Genomic DNA, 27,604 nt, shown 5'->3' with positions numbered 1-27,604 from the left:
GTCAAGCCCTGCGTGGACGGGCGCTTGGTGCTCTTCGCCTGCAGCCTAGTGACTCGCGGGGTTGCTGCCCAGTGGGAACAGAGCCGTGCAGATGGGCTTGCGGGTTGGTGGGGAAAGTCCTGTTGTTTATTCGCTGCCGGTTTTCTTTGTCACTTTTTATGCAGCTTGGCTTTTTATAAGAAATGCTTCTAACAGTCTGGACTTCATGCTACATCTAAGTCGCACGTTGAGTTTTTGTGGTCATCAGATTTAGCAGATGAAGCTCTTGGTATTTCTGCGTTTTGTATAGGGCTGAGCAGGGGGCTGTGATAAGCAGACAAAACCTTAGTATCAGTGTGTTGATTTTACAGATAGGTGTCCAATTGTTTGTTCCATTGTATTTTAGTCATCTGTTGCATCATCCAGATTTCCCTTTGTTTTGCTTTATTAGCTTAATAATTATTGTTTACTTAATCCTCTCCTCTACAGACATTTTTCCCTTTAGGCACATTCACTTTAGCAAGGCAGCAACCTACAGAGAAACCAAATGAAGAAATGTTGAAAAAGAGCTTAAAATTAAATGGCGATACTGTCTGTAGGGTTAAGTGGTTCCTCTCCCTTAATTAAGATAAATTATGGGTGAGCCTAGATCCACTTGCTCTAGTAGTACATTCAGTTTACACAGTATATGAGGTTATGGGCTTACAGATCAGTGTCATTCATTACCCTGTGGTTTAGTCACAGAGTAGGTCATTCTTTACAGGAGGATCCATGTGGGGAGATTAAGTATGTGATCAGGTACTTAAAGATTCACCCACCTGGGCCTCCTATTTTGCTTTCTAGTCCAAATGCCCCCCATCCCTGGTTCCTAATCTGTGTTCCTTCTACCCCCTTTTCTCTTACAGCTCATAGTCCCAGCCTCTTCTTGGTTTCGTTCACATCCCTTATTCCCTCTTTCTTTTCACTCTCCTTGTCCAGCTTGTCCCTGTTTCTTTCATATCCCCAGTCTCAAGAGACTACTTTTCCCAATTTCCTTCCCCTGATCTGACTTGTATGTGTTCAGTTCAGCTACGTGCTTTTTCAGTGCTGTCTGGACACTTCAGAGTTGGGCAGGAAGGAGGAAAGCTGGTAGAGAACAGAGCATTAGTTCAGTTGCTCATCTCCATCCTGGTCCAGAACAACCATTACAAAGTCTAACATTAGCCCTGGGCTGGAGATGGCTTAGTCCATTCCTGTGTAGGGATGGTGCATGAACAGTTTGTTAAGCCTGAGAAGCTTGAGATGCTCCTTAGAGATTTTACTTGCTGAAATCAAAGTTAATCTTATTACATTGGACCTTGTGCTTGTTGGTATGCTACGGAGGAATGGGACTCAGAATATCTCAGTTGCACTCTTAAATGTGGAACCATAGCATTGGGTCCATGACATTTTTAAGTTTGTCAAGAATTTGGCAAGTCTTGAAGAAAGTTTGCATACCAATGGTGATGTCTGAATGTTTGATTATAAGCCGTTCATGTGAGCCTCCATTGAAAAACAAGTGTCTAGCCCTAAGAGTTGTGAATAAAATATTCCAAAAGTGTCTGGATGCGTTGTTTTCTTTCTGGATATGCAGCCACTGCTCACAGTTCTCTTGTGGGACCTAAGAGTAAAAACTCATTCACGTTGAACATGCTTAATATTTTTTGGTGATAGGGAGAATCTTTTTTAATACACTACTAAAAAAATGAAAAATGCCACAATCACTCTTCTTTCAGGACAAATTGAACTCCTATAGTAGAACCTCAGTTATGAACACCAGTTACAAGTTGACTGGTTAACCACACACCTCATTTGGAACCACAAGTACACAATCAGGTAGCAGCAAAGCCAAAAAACCTTAACAGTACAGTGTTAAGCATAAGTAATAAAAAAAAGACAGTTTTTGAAAAAAGTTTTGACAAGGTTTCTTTGCTTGTTTCGTTTAAATTCAGATGGCAAAAACAGCATTTTTCTTCTGCATAGTAAAATTTTCAAAGCTGTAGTAAGTCAATGTTAAGTTGTAAACATTTGAAAGAATAACCATAATATTTTGTTCAGAGTAGGGATGTGCATGTTCAGCTGGTTAAATGTGGTGGTGGGGGGGGAGGGGCTGCTCCAGGCTGGCCACTGTGGGTGGGTAGGACTGTTCATCCCGGTTAATTGGTTAAACATGTTTAACTGGTTAACTAATTAAACAGGATTTTATATTCCTAGTTCAGAATTATGAATGTTTCAGACTTATGAACAGCCTCCTTTCCTGATGTGTTCGTAACTCTGAGGTTGAACTGAATATGTACTTAATTCCTAATGGCTCCTCTATAAAGGGAAAAACAAACCAGCAAAACTAAAAATGAAATAGACTTATGGAGCATTAAGGAATGCTTGGGTAGCTGATTGCATATTACTTGTAAAATGAGATTAAATTTCAGGACCTTCCTAAAGTCTCCTTCCCCGGACTTCTCCAAGGAGGAGAAGCTCTCCTGGAGAACAAGTCTCTGTAGCCCAGCTCTGTATGAGTGTAAGAGTCTGTGCTGTGCCTTGAGTTTCCAGAGGTAGGAGAGGAAGGACAAATACAGTTCAGATAAAAATTCTTGGATTTGTGTGCATTTAAAACAAAATTTATAAATCCTTTAGACATTGTCCATCACTGCTATGGAATGAACACTTTGTGTTACACTACACCTGCATGAAAACATGAAGTGAAACTAACCATAAATGGATGGTCTATTTTTTTTTTAAACTCTGAAGTGAAATGTAAGAAAAAGGTAAATGGTGAAAATAGGGACAAGATTTAAAAGAAAAATGAAAAACCTGGATGCCCATTACAAATAAGCTCCTAAATAAAGAAATGTATGATTTTTTTCATAATTTATTTGTTGAAAAGTGGAGTTTCAGATCAGCTAAAACTATTTGCGGGTTTACTGTGGACTTGCTGTTTAGTGTTAGTCTAATATATATAAAAAATCTCAGTTACAAGGGGAAAGTAGGCACTATTCACAGATAACGTTAGTAATAGCAGCTACTTGGTATCACTGCAAATTGGGCCATTACTGCTTTATTTCTCTGCACATGGTGTCTACACTCACATTGCATTGATCTGAGTATGGTACATGAGCTGTGGATCTACTCTGTGAAAGTGGTGTTACTGTATATTGAGGTGCTTACATTGTTAGGAGACTAATTTAAGCATATACTCTTGCGTGGTAAGGTGACAGAAGGCAGGTTACTTGGATCCAACTTTGTCATAGAGACCAGACATTAAGCCAGTTGTTTTCAAACTGCAGAGGTCTGCAGCTGCCTTCTAGGTGGTCCACAGCTTGAGCTCAGTTCCCTTCTCACTGCGGGCGGGGATCCTATGCTAGCGCTCCAGCTTCTCTCTCCCTCCCCTGTGAAATTGGAGCACCGGTGTTGGCTTCTCGCTTAGTGGGAGAGAGAAAGCCCTGAGCCTTCCTGTGTGATCCAGCTCACAGGGAAGAAGCTCTCCTCCCTCCCCGGCTGGGGGAGTGGCAGCACATGTGCATGCTGCCTGCAAGTTCCCCCTCCCCCCCATTGGCTAGAATCCAGCCAGTGGGAGCAGCAGGAGGCCATGCCTGGGAATGGCGCAGGGCCCGAAGGTGGGTAACTGCCCCCCCATCCTCTCATACCCAGACTCATGCATGCCCTTGCTGAGACTTCGCACCCCCCAGTCCTCTCTTGTATCCTCCCGCCAGCCATACATCCTCCCTCCTGGCCGCATACTGCACCTTCCCTTGCTCTTACCACCTCCCCCAGGCCAGACATCCTACTCCCAGGTTGCTCCTGCACCTTTCCTTGCACCCAGACCTTGCATTTTCACCGCCTCATGCACCCCACCTCCTGCCCAGATCCTGCACTCCCTTCCCTCTCACTGGCAACCCTGTCCCACACACTGAATCCTAAACCCAGAGTCTGGGGGGTCCACAAAATCCACTAACCCTGGAACCCCAGAAGAGTAAATCTAGCCTATGGGAAGCCCTGAACCTCAGTCCTCTCTGTCCGTCCCTAAGTGGGGCTGGAGCACCAGAGGAGTGTAGTGTCTCAGTTGAGAGCAACGTTGTTAGGGTTTTTTTGGGGGGGCGGGTCTCACTTGTGTAGTCCCCAACTGATTTTTCTATGGATCAGTGGCCACCTCTGCCATAAATAAAGAAAATATGGGAACCTTTTGTGTTGGATTCTCCTCCCTTCCTCTAAAACTTTCTTGCGGGATGACAGAGTGATGCCATTATTAGGGATGTAATAGTATAGTCGATTAACTGATTAGCCAAAGCTTATAGGTTAATGCTATAGACTATACCAGTTTTTCCCAATTATTTTTGACCACAGAACCCTTTCAAACTCAGAAAAATTTCCAGGAACCCCCTAGCCAGAGATTAAGTTTGTCGAGCAAAAAAAAAAACACAGACTGCCAGTACAACACAATTGGTAGTAATAAGATGCTAAATACGGTCATGAGATCACCATTCATTTAAATTCAACATATTGAATATAACACCATTCATTTATATTCAACAAAAATCATATTAAGTATGTACAAAAATAAAACTATCAAATAATATTAATTATATTCATAGTTTTCAATGCAAAGAGTGGTTTTTCTTCTCTTCTTGGCAAATTCTTTTTATATTTGGTTTAATACTAGAAAGTTGGATTTGCATATCTGGCGCAGCATTCAGTCAATTTCTGTATCTCGTTTTCACTGCTGCATAGTTCGAGAACCCAGTTTCGCACAAGTATGTACTGGCAAAGAGTAACAGCTGACAAATTGCGCATCTTGATAAAGATGAATATTCTTGACTTTGACATAAGTCACTCCAAAATGTAATCAGAGAAACTTCTTTAAATTTTTGTATTAATTGACCATCTGAAGCGATTTCAATTAGGTTTTCATAATCTTGTGTAGAAAAACTGACTGGCTTTTCTGTTAAACTTAATGGATTTCGAATCCAGTTATTGTTGTCATTGATGTTTGGAAAATACTTAACGATGTTTGTGTATAAATCGCGGAGATGATCTGCAATGTCGCTGCGAATATCTTCATCAAGTTTGTATCCATTTTCTTCAAGGAAATCATTCAGAGTTGGTAAACAATCCAAATCATTTTGTCCTACAGATGAGATCCAAAACTGTAGCTTCCGTGACAATGACAAAATTTTGTCTTTCACATTAAAAATATTTACATTCTTTCCTTGCAGCGACAGATTTAGTTTTGTAAAGATGTCTGCAAGATATACAACTCTAGATAACCACAAAAAGTCTGTTAAACGATCAGAAAGTTGGAATTTGTGATCAATCAGATTTGCGGAGAGCTCATGACGCAATTCAAATAATCTAACCAGCACTCTCCTCGTGATAGCCACCTGACTTCTGTATGTAGAAGCAGGGCTGTGTGCTGACTACCCATATCTTCACACATAATTTTGAACAGTCTTGATTGTAATGGTCGAGTTTTTATATAATTAATAATCTGTACTGCTTCGTCCAACATGTTTTTAAGAGAGGGAGAAATATTCTTAACTACCAGTTCGTGTCTGTGGAGAATGCAGTGACTGCTGGTGCAGTTTGGTGCTACATTTTTTATTCGTGTTACAGCGCCAGCCACTGTTCCTGCCATTGCTTTGGCACCATCACAGCACACATCAACACATTTTTCCCAGCTTATTTGATGTTTTCATAAAGTTATTGATACAATTGAATATATTCTCCCCAGTTGTATTGGTTTGCAAAAATTCACATAAGTCTTCTTCAATAGAACTATTAAAATCATAACGGACAAATACAAGCAGAACTGCAAGACCTGCAACATCAGTGGACTCATCTATTTGTAATGCATATGCATCACATAAATGCAGCCGAAAAATAAGCTCCTTTTTGATGTCAGCAGCAAGATCGTGAATACGACGTGTGACAGTATTGTTTGATAGTGGCACAGCCTCAACTTTTTTACTAGACTCCTGATCCAACATACACATCACAATATCTTTTGCACATGGTTTTATGAGTGATTCCCCAATAGTGTGTGCTTCTTCGGAGAGCGATATACGATAGCTTACTTTGTAAGATGCCTCTGTTGCATTTTCATTATCAGATTTGGCAATTTTTGACATGAAGAGTTTACTTTTTTCAAGCGATTCAAGCTTTTGCTTAAAAAAACTAATGTCTTTATCTTTGTATTCTGGATGATTTGTTTCAAAATGTCTTCGCAATTTAGCAGGTACTAAACAACTATTAGATAATATTTTGTTGCACACTACACACTGGGCACCTGGACCATCTTCATTTCCATTGCTTGTGAATCCAAATGCCAAATAGTCCTCACAATACCTGCGTTTCTTATTAGTCAGCTGAAATTTTTCATAATTAACTTGAGCTGCCTCAGTATTTTCCTTGCTGGTTTCAGTAAAAATATTGGAGTTTGAAGTACTCACTTTTCTCTTTAAAGTTCCTTCTTTTAACCAACGATCCATGGGGAATTTTGATATTAGATTAAGTTTAAGAATTCAAAGTCACACACAGGAGCCACGTGTCCTCACAGTGTGTATGGGGATTGTTCCGATCCTCACAGTGAGTAGGAGTTCTGGTGGTTCCACTCACTGATAGTACTCCCTCCCCCCCCCGCCCACACACACACATGCTGCCTTTACCAAGGGACCTAGCAGCAGCAACAGCTGCTAGTCCCACTTCTGCCCGATCAACCCAAGATCCCTCTCCCGCATCCCCCGCTGCCACTCTGCTTTTTCTGACGCTAAAAGCAGAGCAGTAGCGGGGGACGTGGGAGAGGGATCTTGTGTTGATCGGGCAGAAGCGGGACAAGCAGCTGTTGGTCCTGCTAGGTCCGGTGGTAAAAGCAGAGCGACAGCGGGGGACGCAGGAGATGTCTGAAAGGGGAGCGGGGAAGGAGCCAGCGTCTTTGCGCGCCGGGCTCCTCTGTCTCTTTATGGGCGGGGGGAGGGGAGCGTTCAGGTTCTCGTGGAAACCTTACATTCGCTTCGCAGAACCCCAGGGTTCAGCGGAGCACCATTTGGGAAACACTGGACTACATGCATTCTCCCTTCCCCTCCACACCTCTGCTAAATTTTTTTTAGCAGGCTGACCAGCAGCCTAGCTCAGTCCTGGCTTGCACTGGGTCCAGGACCTACCCCCACTGGGCCTCTGTATTTAAAGTGCATTAGGAGTCAAGTTGGCAGGCAGCTTGGCTCAGTTCCGGCTTGTGCTAGGTCCAGGAGCTCAGACCCCTCCCCTGGAGAGGGGCTGCCCGGGGACTGTAGAATAGTCGACTAACTGATGAAAAGTCAATTAACCTCATGAATTCTTAATTAACCGATATTTAACATCTCTAGTTATCACGGCACTCTGCATACTGCCACCTCCTCTGTCCTCAGCCACTCTGCCTTCTCCCTTCCTACCTGCCCCCCACTCCGGTGCTGGGTGGGAGCCTTACAGCTTCCCCCCTCCTTAGAACTCAGGAGTGTAGGAGGTGGGAGCTGTGCACCCTTCCCCCTCCCTGCACCCATCCCAGTGTGTCTCTGCCTCAGCCGAGACCCTGCAACCTCAGCCTGCTCCTCCCCTCCCCCTTTCCCCTGGCCAGACACTCTGCCCCCAGCCCACTCCTGCTCTCCCCTGGACAGACACTTACCTCTAGAGGGAAAGGGGTTGGCAAGCATAGAGAGCAGGGGATACAGCCCTGTAGTAAATTAATATTTTACTTACTTTAAAATGAAATTTAACTAACATGAGAGAGTAAAAGCACTTAATCTATTTAATAATTTAAATAAATATTTCCTTTCTTACTGGTTAAACTAAACCATTCTCCCTTGCTCTGCAGCACTAGCAAAATGGCTTGGGTGTAATTTTGTAATTAATGGTGAGTTTCCATTTAGTAACCGGTGGTCCATAGAAAGGTTTGCATCGAGCCAGGTTGGCCATGGGCCATGAACCACTGCCTTAAAGCATTTTAACTCTTGTCTATCCATGTTTAGCATCTGTGTTAAGCTGTTTTGTGTGTTTTTACATTAAGGCATTGTGCTCATTTTAACTAGACTATTTTAAAATTAATTTAATTAAATGAGTGCACTTTTCCAATATAGATAAGTGTTGGTCAGAATATAATTAAGGTAATTACATTGTACTTAGTTCTTTCCTGCAGTAAGGTATTCTCCCTAGCACAAAAAACTGCTGTACGGTGTAGATGCTGTAACTTTAATACTGTCTTCCTTTCATACCGTATCCCCAGGGCTGTGGTTTCTTTGTGTATCCATTTCAGTTTGTAGAACATTTTGAGATCCTTTTTCATAAAGCTGTATAAGCCAATGGCTAACTTTACTGAATTTCTTAATGTTTTATTTAAAAGAATAAAAATGGGAGGACAGCCCAGTAAATTGAGTTTTTCTTTTAAAGTTTTCATGTTGTTCTAGAGTAATACACATATTTGAAAGTTTTTGATATTGTAGAAAAATTAGGCCCTAATTTCTACCTGTAAATGACAATTTTATTCTAACAAATGAAAATATTGGGACGTCGTAAGACATTGACTTTTGTTATGCTTATTTTGGAATAATTAATTTTATCTTGAATTGCCTAACAGGTATTAGGAATGGGTGAAGTCAGTAGTAGTTGAAGCAAAGGATGTGGCAGGTAGGGTTTTTAGTGAATAGTCGAGTAAATGATTAGCCCAGGCTTATTGGTTAATCCTGTCGACTACATGCACGACCCCTCCCTGCTGCCTCTGTATTAGAGGCAGCAAGAGGGTAGGGGAGTGGGAGCTGATGCTTGTGAGGAGCTGGCTTTAAGCAGGCTCCCCATGAGCACCGGATCCTCCTCTTCCCCTATGCCCTTGCATTGCTACCTCTGATAGAAAGGCAGCAGTGGGAAGGCTGTTGGGGGAGGATGGAGCTGATACCTGCAGGAAGCTTAATTTCAAGCTCCCTCTTCTCCCCCCCCCCCCCCACCTGTACTGGCTCCACAGACCTGCCTACCCGCACATACCACTTTGCTGCCTCCTACAAAGGCAGCGGGGGAGAGGCAGGAGCTGGGGCTGGGGGGCGCCAGCTTAAAAGATGGTTTCCCCCCAACACCAGCTCCACAGTGCTGCCTGCCCCCCTCCTCCCCCCGCTGCTGCCTCTATGAGAGGCAGCAACACAAGGCGGGCAGGTGCTGCTAACTCCGTCTCTTTTGGAAATTGATTTCTTTGGCTTTAGAGAGGAAGCTTTCTGCTAAATTTCATGTTTTTGATTGTTTTCTCTTGAAACTCTCTTCCCATTAAGGCAGTTGTGTGGTTCTAATTTAGTTACACCATTGTTGAGTGATAAATTACCTTTCTTTTTGGACACCTCTTTCTCTCTCTCTCTCTCTCTCTCTCTCTCTCTCTCTGTCCTCTCCCCTCCAAGTTAATAGAATCAGTCTGGGGTAATTGTTAATGGCAAAAATTAACTGTCTGCATAGGACTGAGCATTTGGCAGGCCTAAAAATAACTCATCAAATATTGATCAGAACTAATTTACTAGAACTGTAACAACTATAAAGAAAAGAGTAAGACTTCATGTCTCTAATAAGCTTAGCCTTAGATATTTTTAACTATTTACCAAAAAAGTTACTTGTAATTGAGTTATTAAACTCAGAAAAATGTAAAAGACAATGAAATGATGATTTTGAAGACAATTACATTTTTAGCAGTTTGCTTTACATTGTAATGTAATCATAATTGTGTAACTATTCATTCTTGAAGAAAAATGAAATGAATAAAACAGACACATAGCAACGTCTGTAATACGGAAGGTGTGGATACTTATTTATCAATAAAGGCCAAGCAGTTTTCATATTAGCGGTGTTGTCAGTTGCAACTGAAATATGTGGACCGAATTAATCTACTATATATTTTGGAGAATTTGTGTATCTGTGTGTCCATCGTCTGTCTGTCTGAGTCCATTTGTTTGAGAACTAAAGGGTAAGAGCTAGGACCACCAAATTCGTTATACAGCTTTCTTTTATCCCGGCATAAAGCAAGTTCAGGATTTGGTTGTGCCAAGAAAAGGGGATGTGCCTGGAATTCCAATGTTTTTCACAAAATGCTAGGGGGAAGGGTCTCCTAGCAGTCACAGTTATACTGTAGAATGGCCACAGGGTTTGACTGCATCTGTAAGACAGTAGATGGCTGGGGAAGAGGCCTTTGAATGAAGGATGTTTAGTATCGATTAACTTACTAATCGAGTAGTTGATGGAATTTCCATGGACTACTTGACTAGTTGATAGGCACTTCTGCATTCTGCCTTTGAAATGTACAAGAGCCCACCGGGTCTTGTACATTTCAAAGTTGGAACTTCATGTGCAGTCTGGGGCCAGTGGGAGGTTCCGCTGACTCCAGGCTCCATGCTAATGCTTCTGCTTTGCTGACCCCAGGCTCCAAGTGATGCTGCCACTTTGAAACGCCACTGTTGCATTTTAAAGGGGCAGCACCACACAGCTGGTCCCGGGCTCTGTGTTGCCCCTCATTTCAAAGTGGCAGCACCGCACAAAGCCCAGGGTCAGCTGTGCAGCGCTGCCCCTTTGAAATGCTGCTGTGGCATTTCAAAGGGGCAGTGCACACAGAGCCCGGGGTCAGCTCCATGTGGTGCTGCCCTTTGAAATGCCACCACGGCATTTCAAAGCAGCAGTGCTGCATGGAGCCTGTACCCCGGGCTCTGTGCGGTGGTGCCGCTTTGAAATACTCTCTCCCCCCACCTTTGCTGCTTTTATCTGATAGAGGCAGCAAGGGCAAGGGAAGCAATTAGTCAACTAGTCCTTAACATCCTTACTCTGAATATTGCCAACAACCATCCCAAGTTGGTAACCTGGTAAGGTTCCTGTGTTGGAGCTGGGCATGGTTTGTCCCAGCATTGGATTGAGGGGGGAAGCCCCTGCTGTCCCTGTGGAACTGCCGCTGGATAAGCATAGGCCTGGGTGGCCCTGCTACTGGAGCAGCATGGCCCTGGGCAGCCTTGAGGAACTGCCCAGCCTCCTGTTCTGACCCTCCTCTTTTCCCTTCCCCAGACCCAAGCAATGCCAGGTAAGTCCTCTACTTAATTGTATTTTTAAACTGTTCAGCAGTATATTGGGATGTGTGAAGTGATGCTCAGTTGTGCACTGGCATTAGTAAAACAGTGATTGTGGTGTTACCACGATGATACTGACCTCCTTGTTGTGAATATTTCTCCATCAAACACTGACTAGAGACTTGGCAGCTTGGGCAACACCAGCTATTTTTTCACATCTGCTTTGGCATGTGGAAGACCTCCTACTAGACATTTTTCTCGTTATTTTGTAAATTGGATGTAACTTACAACTGCCACAACCAAATATTCTAGTATGTAAAGAATTTGACCATATGCAGTGGTGTATTACTAGCAAAAATACTTCTAGCAAATATACTGTCAAATTAATTATTCTGGGCACAGGTCAGTCTTTTCAAATCATCTTAAACTTGTTGATGAATATATGAAGATTTAGCAAGAGTAAGAGTTTCCAGTGCTGAAGCAGGCAGTGTAGCAGAATTATTATTAGAAGAAGAAATGGAATTAGCTTTCCTTTCATTGTCACACATCATTATCTTAAACAAAAGACTGCATGCTTTATGATGGCACTGGTGAAGACAAAGCAGGAGGGTGCACAAAAGAAAACAAATTTTGATACAGATGTCTTTTTCTCTTGCTGTTTTGATTTTAGTAATTTAGCTTATATAGTAGTTGGACCCAACACAGAATGGACAACCACTTGTTGAATTCTTAACTACCAGTGTCACATTAAAAAGAACAAAATTAACACTTAGCTTTAGCAGTTTTTTCATGTTCATGTCTAACTTTTTCTATAAAATGATATTGGCTTTTCCTGAGTCTGCATAATTATGTTGCCACTAATTTCTTATTCTTTTTGGAATTTTCTCTAGATTATGAAATATCTCTATTTCAATCAATTAGTAGCCATTCATTTCTATTAACTGTTCTTGTAGTAGACTCCAGTCAATCACATGTTTTGGACATGCTCTTTCCCTTTCTCCCAATAATATATGCACAGGTACGTACATACAATGTTTGTTCTAGGAGAGTTCAGCCAAACAAGATGCTCGACTTTCAGTTACATAATATTTTTCCCGGATGGTGATATTAGCATATAGTAAAATGAAATAATCAAGAGACTTGTCTACACAGTCCAGAATAGCAGGGATGTGAATTGTAGAGCGCGCTGAAGTGTTCTGACAGCCCCAAGTAGACCCTGCTGGCTTGAACTTAAAGAGATTTAACTAATGATATAGTCCCAAACAAGACTTGAGCGGGAAACTATTAGGACTTCTTTCTTTCTTCTTTCAGTCTTTTTATTTAGAGACGTTAGCCAGGGTAACTGACATGAATCATCTAGTCAGTGCTCCACTTTAAACAAAACTTTACTTGCCCATGGACTGCATTCTGTAGGGTCTAACATGTCCATGAGTGCATAACCCCCTCAGCTGAATCAGTGAAAAGCACGTTTTTTCAGGAAAAAATATTTGTCGAACACACTTTTTTCACATCACTTGCTGCATTTTGCTCTTAGATTCATTATGGTTTCTTTTGTCTGGTATTATTCTCAAATTTTAAAATAGCTGTCATTTTACTTTGATTTCCTCCAGTACCTGTACAAGCTAAAATGAATAAATGCAAATTATACATAGTAAGTATTAACATTGTATGTGTTTGAATTCAGAAGATAATTGCCTATCTTGTGAATTACTCAGTGGCTAGTTCATCTTGAAACATTTAGAAATCCATTTTGGTTTCTCATAATTACAATATTTTTAAGTCCGACATCTAAACTTAGGATAGCATTTGGCAGCAATATGCTTGTTTTTTCTAAATTAAGTTTGGCTTCTGTGGCTAAATTTTCCTTTCATTTTATAAATATAGATTTCAATCAAGATAGACCAAATTTTTCCAGGCATCTTAAAATTAACATAACCCATATTCTTTCTAAAATATATATTACTAACATAGCATGTCTGCATATATCTTTGTACTAAATTAAAAAGAGAAAAGGTTAAGATGGTAAACCAGTGAGGTTATATTTTGAAGTGCCTTTGTTTTCTGTGAAAATGTTTGGAAACTAGGCTCAAAAATATAATTTAGTATGGTATTAGAAATCTTGTATTCATTAAAAAGACTATGAAGTATCCACTGACAAAGTTAGAAAGAAACTGCATTGGTTCACAAATCTTTAAAACTGGATTATAACCCCAAACCCTTCTAATTCTTATGAAATATGTCTGAGCATCCTCAAGGTATTCCTTAAATTTTCAATTTTCATCTTGCTCCTAATTAGCAGATTAGTGTACAATTAAACATTATTTGTTACTTTAAGAAAGTTTCTATGCAGATATACAGTAAGCACTACACTTTTATGAAAATAATTGACTAGAATATGTTCATTTGGGAAGAGTGAGATATATGAAGCAAGAGAGAATCAGATGACATTGAATGGATTTAGAAAATTATCACAACTCCCTTAATTATTGCAGATTCAAAAAAATCCGTTTGATTCTTAGCAGACAAATAAAGATTAAAACAATCTCCATACTGCTCCACCAGTAACTACTTTCTGTGTTTTCCTCTTCCCCAAAATTAGGAAAAAAATCTTTGTAGTACTCCCAAAATCAACATGATTAGGCAGTTTTGGAGCAAATAGGGAGTGAGTTTCAAGATCAATGGACCCCTATAGAGTATATCCCACCAACAGCCCTCTCTCATTTATGAATACAGTAAAACTCCATTGGTCCGGCATCTGATGGTCCGGCACTCCTGACGGTCCGGCACCATCAGGAACCCGGAAGTGCTCCAGGCTTTGGAGCTGCTCTGCCCCCGGCTTCCCCGATTCAGCTGCTGCTGAAACTGACCAGAGGCTGAATCGGGGAAGCTGGGGGCAGAGCAGCTGGAGTGCTGCCAGCAGGTCCCGTAGCGCTGCCCCTCGGGACTGCGGGACCAACCCGGCAGCACCCCAGCTGTCCCCGATTCAGCCACTGCTGAAACTGACCAGCAGCTGACTCTGGGAAGCCGGGGGCAGAGCTGCTCTGCCCCGGGCTTCCTGGAGTCAGCCGCTGGTCAGTTTCAACAGCGGCTGACTTGGGAACGCCTGGGGCAGAGCACCTGGGGTGCTGCCGGATTGGTCTGGTAGCGCCACCCCTTGGCGCTACTGGACCAACCCGGCAGCACCCCAGCTCTGCCGCAGGCATCCCGTTTCAGCTACTGCTGAAACTGACGAGCAGCGGCTGAATCGGGGATGCCTGGGGCAGAGCTGGACTATCGGAAGGTGAGGCAATGAAGGGTCTGGGTTGCATCCCCCCCCACACCACCCTAGACCCCTCATAGGCCCCTCTTCCGATAGTCCAGCATATATGATAATCCGGCACCCCCTGGGTCCTAAAGGTGCCGGATTATCGGAAGTTTACTGTACACTGTTTCAGCACAAGTATTTCTTCTGATCCTAACTGATGGTGTAGGATCAGGAAGAGAGACAGTCCTTTCTGAGGTAATTTAGAGAGAGTAGGTGTGAGGTAGCACCTTTTATTGGCCCAATTTCTGTTGGTGAGAGAGAGAAACTTTTTAGCCTCTTCCTACTAGGTACGTGGGGGAGGTTGAAAGTGCTGCAGACTCCAATGCTGCTCCTTCTCTGCTGTCTGGCTCTGGGTGCCTTGAGCTGGCAGTCCCAGCATCTTGCTGTGAGGTAAATGATTACTCTGCACCTTGGAACAGGGATAGGCAGCTTAGTTGTGCCTACCTTTAAGGTGCGTTACAGGCACAGATCAGCATTTACCTTTTCATTTTTTGGGGCTCTGCTGCTGGCTGATTGGAATGCCTTATTTCACTTGGTGCCTAGTTAATCAGTCAATCTGTAACTCTGGTGCTATCATCTTATTGAGGTTCTACTGAAGTTGTCAGAGGGGAATCATTAATTGGGTATGTTTTCATAGTAGTGTCTTGCAGAGATTTTTACTAGACCCCACACTTTCAACATTTATGTCAGTGGCATGGATGTAATTATGAAATCACTGCTGATAAATTTTGCAGATCAGAGATTGGCAGAATGGTAAATGTTGAGGACAGAGAAGTCATGCAGAACAATTGGAATTGTTAATAAGATGGCCCTATTCAAACAACGTATGTTAATGTATCACTTTGCATCTTTCTACATCTCAGAAGAGGGAATGCAGGCCATACCTACAGAACTGGAGAACTGTATCCTGTAAAACAGTGATTCTGAAAAGGATTGGTGATCAGGGTGGACAAACATGAGCTCCCAGTGTGATGCTGTCGTAAAAAATGTTACTATGGTTGTGTTTCTTTGGCTTTAAGAGAACGAATAAAATTTCCTAGGTGTGGGAGCCGGTAGAGGGAGGCTGGTTTTTGGTTAGACTAGTATATTGACATGAGTCTAGATACTCTGTGTATATGTTAACAATATATCTAGTGGAGGCTGTTAAGTTTAGTCTTAATGATTAATTGCTACAGTGGATTACTTGAACATAACAATTGGTACTAGAAGTGAAAAGTTACACAAAACTGTAAGAAATTCAGGCAGCAACAATAAAATACTCAAAACCCTGACAAAAAAGTTACTCAAAAGTGAAAAACAAGTTTGAGTGAAATAAGGTGGTTCAATTATAAATTCTCACATTTCCAAAAATGTAGAGAAATGCTGAAAAATGAGAGAGGTGTAAATAAGAGCTTGGTTTGGTTTTCCATGGCATTAGGATCTACTCAAAAGAAAGGTGAACAAAACATTGCCATCTTCTTTGAATATTGCAGGTAATGAAGCAATTTTATGCACTTCATTTGAGCTTAATGTTGGAGAACTAGCTGCCTCTGAGTTTGTTGTAAAAATATGAGTACTGTTTCATTTTTTTTCTGGTAAACATTTAAAATACTTTATTTGATTTCTTGAGTGAAACTAGAGGATGAGACTTTTAATCATTTAAAACAGATCTAAAGATAAGAAGTCAGATGTGTAACTTCCAGAATCCATTAGAGCTTATAAGAGATCAAATGATGCATATAAAAGAAATCCATGTAAGAAAAATGATTAGATATACATCTGAAAAAAGTGGTGAGAATTTTCCAAATTGCTGAGCTTAATCAGTGACTTTTACATTATACACAGAAGAAATATTGAAATATTTATCATCTTTTAGTAGTAAAAAGAAAATGTCCTATTTTGGGATATTTGTGAATGACTTGTCTTAGTTTATTCAGAAAACATACAATTTGTAGTAATTAAGGGGTAAGGTATTTCTGTTGTAGGTTTAGAAACCTGTTTAGCGCTAAACAGGTAGAATTCAGAGATACTGGAGGAACTAGAACATCAATTTCTTCACTGTCTGCAGTGTGTAAAATAGCAGAAAAAAACAAATTAAGAGGCTTTACTTAGTGAAAATGAGGTGGAAATGGGACTGTCAACACCAAGAAGAATTTAAGCAGCTTAAACAACTAATCAAAACAGCTTACAAAACTTGTTTCCAGGAGTGTCCAAATAAGGGCCTTGGAGCAGTTCTATAACAAAAATATGGTGATTGTATAGAAACAAGTTGTTTATGCATCTAGCGTTGCATGTGTTGTTGACATACCATTCTTAAATAGAAGAAGAGGCTTTGGCATTTTTTTGCATGCAAAACTTTCATGCAGATAGATCTATAGTGGCAAAAACATGTAATAAATAATCAGCTAACATTTAAAAAAGGAACATGACAGACATAGTGCCTGAGTTACAAAGATTTATTTTTTCAGTTGTATTTACATAATTCAAAATTAGAGTAGCAGCTAGACAAATCTTTGCTCATATGCTTTCTAGAGCAGCAGTTCCCAACCGCGGGGCCGTGTACCACTGACTGCCAGGCCGCGGCGGCCATGGGAGTTCAAGACAGCTGTTCCTAGTGGCTCACTTCTGGCAGCTGTGGTGGCTCAGATGGTGGTAGCAGGAGGGCAGAGCTGGAGGCATCTTCCTCCCCCCTCCCCACTCTGTGCTTGGGGAGGGAGGGGATGCAAAGAAGGAAGGAGGCAGGCATGCTGATAGTGACTGATCCCCCTGTCCACATGGCTGCTTTTGCTGCTGGAGGCAGAGCAGGAGGTGCCTTCCTAGTGCTCTGCTTCCCTCCTCCCCCACCTGCACATCTGCTTTTACTAGTGGCAGCACTGGAACTGAGGGGGAGCAGGAGGCACCTCCCCAGGGCTTCCCCCCCCCCCCACTTGTGTGGCCACTTTTGTCAGTGGCAGCACTGGGGTTGAGATGGTGACAGGAGGAGGTAGAGCAGGAGGCACACCCCTCCGTAATGGTGGCTGGCTAGGGCTCTGCCCTCTTCCCCCCCTCCCTTGGGCGTGCAAGATGTGCTTAGGGATGGAAGGGGTGCGAAGGAGGAAGGCACTCTCCCTGCCTACATGGCAGTAATGGCCATGCTCCCTAGAGGGGGCAGCCTCTCTGGTGAGTGCGGGGCTGGTGTGGGGGCAAAGGGGTGATGGGTGAGGGCATTTTGGGGTTACGGGGCAAGAGGGTGTTGGCATAGGCTGTAGGAGTCAGAGTTTAAAAGGTCAAATCGCATGGGGCATAGGAGTGGGGCTCAAAGTCTGTTAGGCACTGGGGAGGAAGAGGATATGTTATAGGCTAGGCGGACCAGCAACATTTTTGCATATTTGCGTATTCATTATTTGTGAATGGCATAAAAAAATGTAGGAACCACTGTTCTAGAGCACATAGGGTAGCCCAGGTGTACTCAACACATGGCCTGCTGGTGGGAACCTAAACAAAAAAGTAGTCCATATAATGGTCTTCTGTTGATAGGAGTTTTAGTAGTTAAATTCCTGGACTGTCATTGCTCATTAAAAGTGCTGTCATATAAGTGGAAATCAGGTTAATATTGCACTTTATTAATAGCAGCAGAACTAACTTAAATGGGGCCTGCATGTTGTGTAGTCTTGCCTTGATCTTTGTATTCATGCCCCTCAGTGTGAAAGAAGCTATTTGCATATATTTGCATGTATATTCAGCTACAGTAGAGTCCTGATTATCCGACCTAAACAGAACCAACAGGTGGCTGGATTAACTAAAATGTCAGATAATAGGGATTACCTGTAGTTGATTCGGGTGGCCTGGCCCCTTCCCTCCCTGCAGCCCCTGGGCGCAGGGGAGAATGGCCCCGCTCGCTGCCACGTTGCTCTGGGCGCTGCAGGGAAGGAAGGGGACAGGCAGGAATGGTGACTGAGTGGCGCCGGCAGGAGCAGCAGCAGTAGGGGTGTCAGCAGCTGGGGAAGGAGAAATGGGCCAGGTCACATGACAGGCGGCTGGGGGTAGTGCGGCTTTTTAGTTTTGCTTTCAGGAGCCGGCTATGTCGGATAAAGCGGAATGTCAGATTAGCGAAGGTCGGATAATCTGGACTCTACTGTACACTTAAATTGCGGCCCTTGGCATGTGCTGTGAGTATCATTGTGGCCCCTGGAGCTTCGAAAGTTGAGTAGCCCTGGCGTAGCTAATGTAATTGAAGATGATGTAATACATGTAGATGTACCTAAAATATTTCCTTTTTGAGGAAAAAGTATGGGGAAGAGATTTTAAAAGCAACAAGACAAGATGAGAATTTTCAAATTATTAGAGTTGTTGAAAATGGACATGCGCACACACACAAATATCATAGTCATATAAGCAATTTATTCAAGATTCACCAGTGAAGGAATTTTGTTTAAAGGTAATAGAGAAGTTCTTTTTGCAATTAGAAGAAATTTTGAAATGCCTATGTGAGGGACATTTTGATATTGGAAAAATAAAAATGAAGAGCAAGAGACATTCTGTATCGACTGCAAAGAAACGAAACACAGAAGATTGAAATGCTAAATCTAAACAGCCTATGGCATTTATTAAAGTAAACCTGAGACGTTGATTTAAAGTAGGCTGAGATCAGTCTGAATGAAAAGGATGCGGTTATGTTGTTTTCATATTTTCCTAAATCATCCATGCTAGAAAACACATGAGCCAAACAAGTCATTAATAAAATTAAATCAATTTTTGCAGGGCATGGCACCCCAATATGATGGTAACTGATAATGGACCTCAATGTCACAGTCGAGTAGCAGTGGGCAACCTGTGGGCCACATGCAGTCCATCAGGATTCTACGTGCAGCCTGCACAACGCCACCCTGCCCCATTGCGCTGGAGGCCCCACACTTATCTATTGCTCCCTCCTTCCTAGGACTACTGGAGAGCTGTGAATCAGCTGATTCGAAACCTGTCCCTACTCCTACCTGTCCCTTCGAGGGCTTGAACGTCACCAATCAGCCGACTGGTGATGTTCAAGCTCTGGAAGGGAAAAGAGGCAGGGATGGAGTGCAAATCAACCAATTCATAGAGCTCTGGAAACGCGAGAAGGAATGGGGCTTGCTCAAGGCAGGTGGCAGGAAGAGGTTGAATGGGGGTTTGAGAGAAGGGATGGACTGGGGGCAGGGCTTGGAGGGAGGTTGAAGTAGTCCCTGCCAAAATGAGAAGTGTGACATGCATTTAAAGCAAGAGCACATGTGAGGTGTGTGCTGATTGCACACAACATTGTGAGATCTGTGTGCTCCCTCTGCTTTTTTGTCTCTTTTGCCAGTAATTTAATTTGCCCCAATGATGGATCATATTGTAGTGAAAAGGCACAATCAAGAAGGAGAATCAAGTGCAGTGTATTTAAACTTATTCTTGGGATCATGGTTAGTGCACATTCCTTATTTCAATAATGCAGCCCGTGAAGATGAAGCCACTCACTAGCCTTGGTTGTCCATCACTGGTCAAGAGCCTTGAAAAGTTTTGCATTAGCATATGATGGAAAAAAACATATTACAGCAAGTCCAGGTTATCCACAGTCTACTGGAATAGTTGAAAATGGTGTTTAAAATAGTAAAAAGATTGCTAAGAAAGAAATGAAGAATTTATTTGGCACTAGAGGATTTACCTGGGATTGCTCAGATCCTTAACTCATTTTTTTTTAAATGACACATGCACATTTTTCATTTTATTTAAATCATCCTGAGGCTGGGGATGAGGGTTTCAAAATGCAGGATGCCCTGTGAGCGAAGACTACTCCAGTCTCTTCAGTGCAACAGCTTGGGGCCAGGTGAGAAGAGCCTCTCCGTGGCAGCGGCTGCTGCTGCTCACGTGGGCCCAACTGGGGGAGGGATGCATGTCCCCCGGCTGCAGCAGGTACAGGTTCTTCTGCCCTCTTCTCCGGGCAGAGTGAGTAATGCAGTGAACTGTGCACTCTCCCCTCGCTTCCTTGCAGGAGAGCGTGCCCCCACCTAGCCCCTTTCACCTGCCTGCTGATTCAGTCTCTTCTCTATATGGTTTTATGAGAAGCAATCCCATCCCAGGCACATCCCATCTTGCTTGCACAACCAAACACTAACCTTGCTTTAAGTTATGATACGAGGAAGCTGTACACCAAATTTAGTGGTCCTGTAATCTTCAGGATGTGGGAGATGGTTTTGGTTTTAAGACAGACTGACCAGACAGACTGACCAGAGTTAAGATCCAATGTATACATGTTAAATGTCTATAGGCCGGACCTTCCTGTTCCGGCACCGTCTGACTGTCTGCCCTATTTCCCAGTCTGGGCGCCAGCCACTGGGCTCGGTTCTGAACAGTTGGCCCATGGCCTGGTGACGGGAGGAGACTTCGCGCACTCTCCCTTGCTTGCAGGTCAATCAGGTTGTGTGGGCATGGGGAGCATGGAAAGTGTCTCACTCCCTGCCTTGTAAGGTGGTGCCACGCTTAGTCAACTGCCAGCTGAGGAGTTGGCGGCTAACTAAGCATTGCGTGCCCCTTGCAGGGCAGGAATAGAGCTTGCACGCTCTCCCCACCTGCATGTCAATCAGGGCCTGTGTTGGCTGTCTGGTTGCTGTCAGAGGAGGGGGAGGGGGAAGAGGGGACGTGAAGTCTCCTCCTACCCTGCCCCCATCCTGCAAAAGTGTGTGCGACGCTGGTGGGGGAGGAGACTGTGTGTTCCCCTGTCTCCAGACCCTAATTTGGTCTGCGGGTGGGGGAGCGGCAGGGTGTCTGCAGGCGAGATAAACCCGCTTGATGGGACAGATCTTGCCCATGGCGGCCCTTTTTGCCCACTTCTGAATCAGATGATACAAAGTCCATTCTGGCCATAAATACTATGAAAAGAGCACAAGCCACATTTTTTTTTCTTTTGCAGGTTGCTTGTTAGTGGTTTAGTGTCAATGAGTAAGTGAATGTAGCATAACTTAGCTTTCTGAATTTCATATGTCCCCATTAGAGAGAGGAGTGTATTTGCTCTGGGTTTCCTTAAAATGTACTTTGATGTCTATTTGATTTATAAAGAATGTTTCTGCAGAATCATCTATTTCTAACCATTGCAAGTGACAGAGGGAGTGGAGATTGCTCAGAATTATGGTTTTGCTCACAGGACAGAGTATTAGTTCATTAAGAACATAAGTTTTACATTTATTCCACTTGAATACCAAGTTTTAAATAACAGAATTATCCACTGTTTCCAATGTTTGTAGTTGGCACTATTTTTACTGAAATATGAACATTTCAGTTCACTTTGTTCTTAGACATCAGTGGTTTTATCTTGGATTTCAGTTCTCAAAATTTGTCTTAATATAGCCATTTAATTTGTATAGGAACTGTTACAACTAGAAGCAGCCCCCCTCCCCTATATTTGTAATAAATCTAGGCATGGTGCCTTTTGCAACACCCCTAATCTGAAGGGAAAATGTCTTAATTTTCCTTGACAGGAGAAAACGAGTTGGTTTTGAAGTTCTGTTGGGTGCAAATATTTGTTGGTGCCAGATATTGTTGTATTTTAGACAATCGTGTATATAGGAAGCTCTCCCCATTCATGGGGAATATGTTCTTGAGATAATTATGAAAGGTGAAATCTGTGAATACTGTGGGTGTGTTCCTGGGCTTACCGGTTAATTGTATAAATGAGTATATGCTAACATCCTTAATGGTATACATTCAAATTTGCTATACAGGTGGGGCCATTACAAAAAATAAAGCCACTGGGGAAGACATGAAAGGAAGATACCTAGCTAGTAGGGATGTTAACTAATGGTTATCTGTATAAATGTGTAACCACTGGAATGTTTAGTGGTTACATGTTTACACTGGCTCCCATCTGCCCCACCCCACTGCCTCTGATAGAGGCAATAGTATGGAGGGCAGGTGGCTCTGCGGGATCTGATACTTGCAGGGAGCTAGCTTGGAAGTTGCTTCCCACATGTACTGGCTCCTGCCTCCTTTCTTCCCCCTACATTCCTGCCTTTATCAGAGGCAACAGCACAGGTTGCAGGGGTGAACTCTGCAGGAGCTGGCATGCATGGGGATCTGGCTTAAAAGCCAGCTCTCCATGGACACTGGCTATTGTCTCCAGCCCCACTCCTTGCTGCCTGTGATAAAGGCAGCAAGGGGGTCTGTGTACACGTAGTTAAGATTAACCGATAAACCCAGGCTTATCAGTTAATAGTATAAATGACTATACGCTAACATCCCTAGCGGGAACCCACAAACACATGGAAAAAGGTACCTTTTTAGTTTTCTTCCTAACAGAGCTGCTAATTGTAGATGTTTCAGGGACACATTGGGGAGCTCATTTGGACGACTTACAAATTCAAGAAACTTTGGACTGAACTTTGGAGTTTGTAGTAGGGATCTAATAGTGTAGTGATTAACCGATAAGCAAAAGCTTGTAGGTTAATGCTATAGACCAGTGGTCCCCAACATGGCATTCGTGTGCGCCTGCCAAGTGCTCGGGGCTGGCCTGGCCCTGGGCACGTGGCGCACGCATGGTGCTGGAGCCGGCCCCGGGTGCATGGCGCACAGTGAGCGCCGGCCCTGGGAGCGCCACGAATTGGCCGCCCACACTTCGGGCGCGCGGTGCTTGGAGGGGGAGGGGAGCTCCGGCCCCGGGCGAACGGCCACACCCCCTGGTGCCCGGCAGCCTCCAAAGGTTGGGGACCACTGCTATAGACTACACACATTTTCCCTCCCCACACCACTACATATTTTAGCAGGCTGGGCAGCAGCCCGGCTCAATTCTGGCTCATGCGGGTCTGGGACCTACTCCCAGTGTGGCTGTGCATTTAAAGTGTATTATAGGAGCTGGGTGGGTAGGCAGGCAGCCTAGCTCAGTTGCCGTTTGCGCTGGGTCCAGGAACTCAGACTCTACCCCCAGATAGGGGCAGCTGCCACCCTGCACTGCTGTCTCTTTATCAGAGGCAGCAGCACAGAGCAATAAGCAGCTGCTCTGCAAGAAGAGCTGGTTTTTAAACTGTCTCCCCTTGTGGTCTAGCTCCCACCTGGCACCCCATGCTGCTGCTGGCCCTGCTACCAGGACCATAGAATAGTTGACTAACTGATAAGAATTCATGAGGGTACTTGACTATTCAGTTAAACTGATATTTAACATCTCTAGCTTTGTAGCCATCAAACAGGCTTGCGTAGCATTCTTCATCTCAGATCTTCACAAACGCTGTGTCTAGACTTACATCCCTCTGTCGACAGAGGGAAGTAATGAGGCACTTTGAAAGTGCAAATGAAGTGGGGATTTAAATATCCTGTGCTTCATTTGCATAATTGTGTCATGGCGCTCTTTCAAACAAGCGCCATGATGCGATTATGCAAATGAAGCACAGGATATTTAAATCCCCACTTCATTTGCACTTTCAAAGTGCCTCATTTACATCCCTCTGTCGACAGAAGGATGTAGTCTAGACACAGCGAAACAGTAGGACAACCATGTATTATATTTGTTCACCCCTCTTCTTGGAGGTCATTGAATGCTGGACCTGGTGCCCTCAGAACGGGGTAACCCCAATGGCACTCCCTCTTTCAGAAGTCAAGAAAAACCTGTTCAGTTTGACCAGTCATGCATGGCCCTTATTCAGTTCCTTCATCTGAGTTACATTCATTTGAATTTTTTGCCATTGAAGACTGCCAAATGTCAAACTTTATTCCATAGGAAGTCTGAGACCAGGATTTTTTTTCTGAAGCCTGGGACGGAGGCTACTTTATGACTTCCTACTGATACCCAAAGTTAAAGGAACAGTTTTGCAATCACTATTCTAGTTCTATAGTTTCAGGTATTGGTCAAAACAGATATCTATTTAGACTTCCCATTAGGGATGTTAAATTTAGATTAATTAACTAATTGAATAGTGGATGGGATTTCCATTGACTATGCGATTAATCAATAAAGCTGACTCTGCAGGGAGCACGGGGCCAGCGGGGGACTGGCCCTATGCTCCCTGTGGCATCAGAGCCTTTGAAATGTACAAGAGCCCAGGACTTTACTACATTAACTGTACTAACTCATATAGATGGTTGCCAACCATCAGTGTCTAGCAAGTACTGGGAGTTCTAAAGGTCAGGCCATTCCATCACAAAGAATATCAAAATATATTACCTTGTCCTGTCAGATGTCTGGTTTACTTCTCTCACCAGATATCAATGCTTGCTCCACCAGAGCTTAGGCAATATTCCTCCATCTGTTTCAAAAATCTGTGAATATTAGAAATTTGCAAAGCAGCAATGTGGAATAACTTGCTGACCTGTATTAAACACTGTATTTAGCTGCTAGGTCAGATGCCAAGTTCTAGAGAGCAGCGATTGATGCAACAGATACTTCTGAGCTAGGAGATACTGATGGTCATTCACCTTCTGTGGGTTCTACACGCTCATATTTTCCAAGATGGAAGAAAGGCTGATATTTCCTACAGTAACTGTACTTCTTTAAGAAGTTTTCAGTATAGGTCTTATCTACCCTCCACTCTTGCATTTTGTAATTCTCATCTATCACAAGCTTCAAATGACTTCTCGTCCCTTGCATGGGAGGGGGGTTGGGGCACATGCCTAGTCCTGGTATTCATGGCTTCTAAAAAAAGTACTCACTCATAAGACACATGTGCGCCTATAGTGGGAACTACACTGACAGGATCTTGAAGAACCCGTTATTGTGGAGTAAGTAACTGTCCTTTGACTTTTCCAGCAAATTGCACTTAGAAGTTCGCCCAATAGTACTGACCTTTTTCTCTGTCTGAGTGAGACCACATTTTTGTTTAATAATTTCCCCCATGTCCATTATTTCTCCTTTGTGAACCTTGAAACTGAGGTTTTTGTAGGAGCTCTTTAGGAAAATGTTAGGTTAGAAAAGCTCCTTGGTAGCCTTGATTTAGTGGAAGTTACTCTTTTCATATGGACAGTAAGGAAAACTTCCTTATCATTCTGAGTGGCAACATAAAACCGATTATTGGGAAACAAATAACTAAAGTTTATACAGCATTTCAGTTTAGAAAATTGTTCTTCATGTGTCTACATTGCATGTATTCATACAGACTTTTCTCTTAAAAGCAATATATTATGACAAAATTCCATTTATTTTTTTACTTGGGGGTGGGGGAGAGGGAAATATGATTTAACAAACTTTAAAATGTCTTCACAAGAGGCAATGGCACAACACCCAAAAAATTTAACTTCACATTGGGGAATTCTTGTTTCTTCCGTACTATTCTTACTGTTACAGCCCACCAGCCAGTTAGCTAAATGTTCACAATCTGTACTGAAGGTTAACATTTACAAGTGCTGTAAGGATTGCAATAACCACCTTCTGCAATAAGTGTCCTTTGCCATGGTTTTCACTCCTGTTAGTATGTATGTATTTAGGCAGGCAAGCACTGGGTTGGTTGAGAATTCCCAGCTTTAATAGAACTTTGACCCAGATACCAGGATAGTGTGAGGCAAGACCCATTGGCTAAAGTATGGCATTCCCTGTAAGGTATAAGTATTTCTCTGCTGAGGAAGGCTTCTCCACAGCCTATCTTGTATCAAAGGCCTTAGTAACGCTAGGGGATAGAGTGGTTGAAGAATGTAGTAATCTCATATTGGTGTAGGAAGTATCAGTCTATTGCAAATGGCCAAAATTGAGTACATCAGGTTTGAGAGCCTGGTCTTGATCACTCAAATTTGAGGTCACCTCTCTTCAATTTACCATGGGAACTCTTTTTCTAGACAACCTTGTGCTCCTCTTGGATAGAAAACAATATGCATCTTATTTTTGCGTAGGTAACAGTAACAGAGGAGTCACATACCTATTCTGTTACTATTTGCCCATTGAAATTTAACATGATCAAGAATTGTTGGTTTTCCACCAGACTTGTGCTGAACAGGTAAGAACAAAGAGTGAAAATTCTGCTAGAATGAGGTTTATACCGAAGCAGAATTACATGCAAGCATTCCCTTTTTCAAACACTACATTACAGCTAGGTTAATGGTTCTACAAAAACATTATCCAGATAATTTTAAAGCAAAAGTTGTTGGTATATCCCACAAGGCCTAAAACATTCTTGCTCTCTCTTGCTGTGTTAACTTCTTACATTGAAAGGAAATGAATTTTAGAAGGAATGTTTTATATAAGCCATTTGAGACGGTCTGTTAAGGAAATACCAGCTGTCAAGTTATATTGAAAATATTCTTAAGGAAGTATTTGTCAAGGAAAAAGTGGCTTAATTAAAGCACTCGAACTTCTTCTCTGAAGCAAGGTGACTTAAATTCCAAGTAAACCTCCTAAATATAAAAGTTAAGAGGTCTTACTTTTCTTCCTCCACCCCCTTTCAAGCCCTCTGTAAGGGGGGGAAATATTTTTCTTAAGATTGTCTCATAGATGCACATAGGGAGGTGGTTTGCCTTTAATCCTCAAACTCCATAAAATTGTTTTATTAGTACAGGTTGGACCTCACTGGTCTGGCACGCTTGGAACTTGAATAACCCTGAACAAGGGGATTTGCCAGACTAGGGGAGGTCTCTCTCCTCCCGGCCAGTGCTGCCACTGGATTATGGTTCCAGCCTGTCCCCGTTACTGCTCTAGCCCCTGGGGCTCTCCAGATGCAGCTGCTGCTGGTACTGGAGTGCTGCAACCAGAGCTCTGCAGGTGGCCAGAGCTCTGCAGTCACCTGGTTTGCAGCTGGGACTGGAGCTCTACAGCTGGGGCAGAGCTCCACAGCCACCTGGCTCTGCCGCTGGGGCCAGAGTTGCGCGGCCAGGGCTGGGGCAAAGGGCCAGGGCCAGTGCTCCCTGGCCACTGTGGCTGGAGCGCCATGGCTGCTGCTGTGCTGCATGTTTCTCTCCCCCTCCTCTGCCCCCCCCTTCCCGTCCCCAAACATACACGCATGCACATACGGCTCCTGGCCACAGTGTTCCCACTAAGCTGCATGGCAGCACAGCTCTACAGATGATTAATCAGCCCCACCCAATCAGAGGCTCAGATCTCCATGCAGGGTGCTGACTGACTGGGCAGGGCTGATTAACACTGCTCCTGGCTGACTTGCTGGTGCCCTTTAGGGCACTCCTGACCTGCTGCCAGACTTCCCTGTTCCGGAGCTCTATGGTCCAGGAACATCTGTGGTCCATGGTGGACCATGAATGTTGCTGGACCAGGGAGTCCCGGTCAAGGGAGGTACAATCTGTATGTTGTAGTTTTAAAATAGATTAATGTTATAAAAAGGAGAATAAATAGAAAGATTAAACTTTAGGATTACCATGTTACTTTTATTTC

General features: G+C 43.2%; 1 protein-coding gene across 4 annotated transcripts in view; it reads left to right on the top strand.

Moving 5' to 3' along the window:
* Positions 1-27,604, top strand: part of LCLAT1 (lysocardiolipin acyltransferase 1) — a 208,508-nt gene that overhangs the window by 395 nt on the left and 180,509 nt on the right. The gene's annotated exons all lie outside the window — the stretch shown is intronic.

The sequence above is a fragment of the Pelodiscus sinensis genome, chromosome 3 (genome assembly GCF_052426305.1).
Source record: "Pelodiscus sinensis isolate ZL-2025 chromosome 3, ASM5242630v1, whole genome shotgun sequence".
Taxonomy (NCBI): domain Eukaryota; kingdom Metazoa; phylum Chordata; order Testudines; family Trionychidae; genus Pelodiscus; species Pelodiscus sinensis.
This window is presented reverse-complemented; position numbering and strand designations above follow the sequence as displayed.